Source organism: Octopus bimaculoides, chromosome 13 (assembly GCF_001194135.2).
Source record: "Octopus bimaculoides isolate UCB-OBI-ISO-001 chromosome 13, ASM119413v2, whole genome shotgun sequence".
Taxonomy (NCBI): Eukaryota; Metazoa; Mollusca; class Cephalopoda; order Octopoda; family Octopodidae; genus Octopus; species Octopus bimaculoides.
The window spans coordinates 37,061,689-37,067,661 of record NC_068993.1 but is presented as its reverse complement, the minus strand read 5'-3'; positions in this window follow the sequence as shown (position 1 = coordinate 37,067,661).

Here is a 5,973-nt window from a genome sequence, read left to right as displayed (position 1 = left end):
ATATATAAAAGAGTGTCATTTGTTTTTGCCACCTGGCTGCCAGTCTTCTAGCTGTCAACCCGAAATTATGTTATAGTTATGTTGACACAAACCCGTTAGTGTGTTTTGTTACATGGAGCCAAACCAATATTTATCATGCAATCTTTTTTACTTTTTTTTTTATAATGTTCTCTGTCTGCTTTTAATATCTTGGTGTTAGTGGTGGCGCTGTTGAATGAGGCGTGGGCGGTGGACTGGAAGAGAGTAGTACAAAAATGACATTGCCGTATTTAGTTCCGGCTGTTTAAGTTCAAATCCGGCTGAGGTTGGCTTTTCCTTTCATGAATCCGGTTTCGATAATATAAAGTATCAGTCAGATACTAGGAACAGTATAGTCGAGTACACCCTAACTTCTATTTACAAGTTGTATTTATTTTAGACCTGAATATTGGGCTGACGGATTTTGCAGAATCATAAGTGCGCCGGACAAAATGTCGAGTGATATTCGATTATAGTCCTTTGCATTCGGAACTCAAACACTACCAAAGCTGAATTTGAATTTCCTCTTCTATGATTGGTAATGAAGTATCAATCAAGTTCTGGCGTCGACATAATCAAATATACTCTCCTGACCAAACTTTGATTCTTGTATCTCTGATAGAAATTCATTTCACTATTGTTCTGAGTGGGGTGGGAACAGAGTTTCTAAAAACCACTTCTATAACAAATTCGTAACTTTTTTTAAATTGAAGAAATAACATACTATCTCTTACCCACCGCTCCGAACGTCGAACAAAATGCTTTATGGCATTTGTTCCAGCACTTTACATTCTCATTTCAAATCTCACCGAGGTCAACATTGCCTTTCATCCTTTAGAGATCGACAAAATAACGTATCACTCAAATACTGGGGTCGATGGCTTTGACTAGATCCCTTCCTTCAAGACTGCTGGATTTGTGTCTCAGCTAGAAACAATTATTAATAAAGTTGGTTAAGGCGGTGAGCTGGCAGAATCGTTAGCATACCGGGCAGAATGCTTAGCAGCATTTCGTCTGTCTTTCCGTTCTGAGTTCAAATTCTGCCGAAGTCGACTTTGCCTTTCATCCTTTCGGAATCAATAAATAAAGTATCAGTGAAACACTGCGGTCGATGTAATCGACTAGTCCCCTCCCCACTAAATTTTAGGCCTTTTGCCTTCAGTAGAAAGGATCGTTAAGGTTGATTAGCGAGTCAGACAAAATATTTGCCGGCATCTCTTCTGGCTCTTTATATTCTGAGTTCAAATTTTGCCGAGGTCACTTTTGCCTTTCATCCTTCCGGAATCGTTAAAAGTATCAGTTAAGCACAGGGGTCGATGTAATCAACAAGTCCACCCCCACCAACATTTCGGAACTTGCGCCTATAGTAGAAAGAATTACAGAGCAACTGGCAGAGTCATAACCGCGTAGGACAAAATGCTTAGCAGCATTTCTTCCGGCTTTCTTTTAATACACTTTTACTTGTTTCATTCATTAGACTGTGACCATGCTGGGGCACCACCTTTACGTTCTGCCTTTAATCCTTCCGGTGTCGATAAAATAAGTACCAGTCAAGCACTGGGGTTGACTGAGAAAGACTCTGTATTTTCATTCTTCTGGGAGCGATAACATAAATACCAACCAAATACCGGTTCCGTAAGGATCCAGCTATCGCTCGCAACTAACTGTAGCTTGTTAACAAGCACCGTGCTTTCTTTGATTGTTTTAAGTGCCTGTGTAATCGTGAGCAGATATTCACACCCTTTGTACTCTGTTAGGCCTTAACTCACGTCGCATTCAAGATATCATAACTAGATGAAGAGAGAAATGTACCAGCAGTTCGCTGGTACTCATTTCCAGCTGAGTAGACTGGAGCAACGGGGAATGAAGTATCTTGCTTTAGGACAAAACGTTCGTTTGGTCTATGAATTGAACCCACGAAATTTTGATAGAAGCCGAAAATTCTTATCACTAGACCATGCACCTTCACGCAGGGGATCAGACCCATCGCTAATGTGTTGAATCAGCAACCAAATACCTTTACGATTTTCTAGAAGAGATTTCAAATTTTGGCATATGGCCAACAATTTCGAGAGGGGGTAGGATGGGGGAAAATTGATTACATCGATCAGTACTCTATTTTATCGATCCGGAAAGAATGAATGGCAAAATCGACCTCGGCAGAATTTGAACACAGAATGTAAAGACGGACGAAATGCTGCTAAGCAGTTTACCCACCGTGCTAACGATTCTGCCAGCTCGCCGCCTTAAGGAGAGACAATACTAGAGTGCAAGTTCGTTCGGAAGATTGCTTCGTCCAGAAATTGAAACTGCGTCGCATGTATGATCTCGTGTCAGAGTGCTCCGATCTTTGAGTCCTTGACAAAACCTCTCACATATTAAATTTAACAAAGAAAACATCTCACAAAAAGTATTATATAATTTGTAAGAAAAGAACTGACGCGATACGAAACCGCGATATTATATCTACCGAATATGTTTTTGTTTAATTGAGTCCGTGAGACAACGCCCAAACGTAAAATACATTTAGTCTCGTTGTGGATTTTTCAGTTGGCTATTTTTTTTTATCTCCTTTTGTTAGTCCCTTTATATTATTTTTGCTCTTGTGTTCAAGGCATGCATAATGTGAATCTAGTGGATTATAGTATGTATGGACTTTGGGAAGGAGGTGCGAGGCAAAGCTTTTATATCTCACCAGTTCGCTCTACTTGGAATTCTATTCATTGCTAAAACCAATGTGTCAACAACAAGCAAAATAAAATGATTAAAAAAAAGCCCATCAGCTGTTTAAACAGGTGATATGACATAATGGTTTACCGCGATACCACTGAACATATAGGTGTGTTCCTATGTGTCTTTCTGTTGTGTGTTTCTCGTGTGTGTGTGTGTGTGTGTGTGTCGGTGTGTCGGTGTCTGTATCTGTGTATGTGTATGTCTGTACGTATGTATATGTAGGCATATCTATGTATATATATATATAAAGATGGATGTATCTGTGTGCATATATATATTGATATATATACATGTGTATATGTAATATAGGTGCAGGCGTGTCTGCGTGGTAAGAAGCTTGCTTCCCAACCACATGTTTCCAGGTTCGGTCCCACTGCGTGGCACCATGGGCTAGTGTCTTCTACTATAGCCTCGGGCCAACTGAAGCCTTGTGAGTGGATTCGGTAGACGGAAACTGAAAGAAGCTTGTCGTGTATATATATGTATAAATGTTTGTGTGTATGTGTGTCTGTGTTTGTCCCTCCACCACCGCTTGACAACCGATGCTGGTGTGTTTAGGTTCCCGCAACTTAGCGGTTCAGCAAAAAGGACCGATAGTTTAAATACTGGACTTAAAAAGAATAAGTCCCGGGATTAATTTCTTCCCTTTAAGGCGGTGCTCCAGCATGGTCGTTGTCAAATAACCGAAACAAGTAAGAGAATAAGAGTAAGGGAATATGCATAGACATGCATATGAAAAACATGCATATGTGTGTTGGTACTCCGTTGCTTACGACGTCGAGGGTTCCAGTTGATCCGATCAACGGAACAGCCTACTCGTGAAATTAACGTGCAAGTGGCTGAGCATTCCACAGACACGTGTACCCTTAACGTAGTTCTCGGGGATATTCGGCGTGACACAGTGTGACAAAGCTGGCCCTTTGAATTACAGGTACAACAGAAACAGGAAGTAAGAATGAGTGAAAGTTGTGGTGAAAGAGTACAGCAGGGTTCGCCACCACCCCCTACCGGAGCCACGTGGAGCTTTAGGTGTTTTCGCTCAATAAACACTCACAACGCCCGGTCTGGGAATCGAAACCGCGATCCTATGACCGCGAGTCCGCTGCTCTAACCACTGGGCCCTTGCACCTCCGGTTATACGTATATTCCTATTAAGCCACAAACCTCAGACCCATCGTATGACCTCATGATTACATCAAACAATTTCTGACTATTATTATAGGCAAAAAGACTCAGCAAAAAATTCTTAGTGTACATCATAATATTCATGCTTGAATCTCGAATTGAAATAAAACTGCCATTAAATTGTAAAACATTCTGGAGAAGGTGTCTGATTATTAGCAGGTAGAAATTTATGATTTCAAACTGTATAAATCTACAAAAGTTATTACAATCTACTTTACAGATTACTTAATAATAAATACAATATTTTTCCAAGAGAGAAAAGAAGTGACTTGTTTCAAGTAAAAAATTTGTGAAATTTAAAATATCTTTACTGGTTCTATTTATTTAACTTTTGATAGGATTTATTAATCTGCATTTGGAATATGAAAGAAGAGTATTTTATGAACTTTAATTCTTGTGTATGGCTCCCTTAATGTCATTTACTATGCTCTGTTGTCCATTTTTTATCACTTGTAAATCTATCGGAAATACTGTAAACCAACAAGAAATCTGAAATCAACGACGCTATTGTTCATCATTTGCAATATCTAATTTTTAAACTACGCTAAAGACGAGTTGGTCATTGCTAGAAAGCCTCTAATTATAAGTCTGTTGAATTAAAACTAATCTGGGATAAACAACAACTCTGCAGACATGAAAATTATTGTTGGTGTTAATTTTGTAATGTAATATGAGAAGAACGAAAATATTGAAGCAACCATTCATGGTTATAACATCCTTAAACAGTAAAGGTGATGTTGTGAGGTTTCTATTATTGAGGGAACATTGGAGTGACAGCGAATAGAACCGGACGTATTACTTGACAGCCGCCCATTCATATCCTGCTGGAAATCGTAGGTTATGCATTTGTGTTGAAAGCGGGAAGTTGTTACGGATGAGTGAATTCGATGCCGAGCAGCAGCACTGTTCCAGCTATTGCTATTGTTGTTGCTGTTGTTGTTTTGTCTTTTTTACCGCCAAGTCAGCCCTGAGAGAGCAGAACTATGAGCTATGATCAGAGATACTCAGAATTGTGATCAACTCGTCTTTTCTTCTGATTTTCTTTGTTTTGGTTCATTCATAATATATCACGGGCTACATTTTCCAATGTGCCCTTCCTTTTCCTAACACGGGCGTGTATTACTTGAAGGAGATTGGTTTCTATGTCTAGCAGAGAATGTAACTGCGTAGTCGCTTTGTCATGGCAAGAAGCGAAAGCATTGTCTTCATAGCTGCATAAGTTGTTGTTGTTGTTGTTGTTGTTGTTAGTGGTGGTGGTGGTTGGTGGTGGTGGTGGTGGTGGTGGTGGTGGTGGTGGTGGTGGTGGTGGTGGTGTTTTGACCCAGATTTTACCTAAGTCGGCAAAGGAAGATCGATAAAATAAGTGGTACACAGGCCACAGCCTGTCTGCCTGGTGTAGAATAAATATGTAATCGTTTGTCAATATATGTGTTTGAATGTGTGCATGTCTGTGGCTGTTTGTCTGTACCCAAGGTACCAAGTAGGGATCTTAAAGAGAGTGATGGATAAAGTAGTCAATGACGGGATTTGAACTCATAACACAGAACCATCGCAAAGCAGCCAGCGCGCTGATGATCCCGACAGCCAGTCGCCCTATTCTGGTACTTTATTTATCGATTCCAGGAAAAAAGAAAGGCAAAGTTGATCTCAGTGAGGATTGAACTCGGAATATAGGAAGCAGAAATAATACAACAAGATATTTTGTCCAAAAATCTACCCCAGTGGTTCACAACCATTTTGCGCCTATTGACAATTTTGATTCCTATTTTACTCTACTGGACCTCCAGAACTATTCACTCTTATTCTTTTATGTTTCAGTCATTTGACCGCGGCCATGCTGGAGCACCCCCTTTAGTCGAGCAAATCGACCTAGGACGTATTCTTTGTAAGCCTAGTACTTCTTCTATCGGTCTCTTTTGCCGAACCGCTAAGTTACGGGGACGTAAACACACCAGCATCAGTTGTCAAGCGATGGGGGGGGTGCAAACCCAGACACACAAACATATATATATATATATATATATATATATATATATA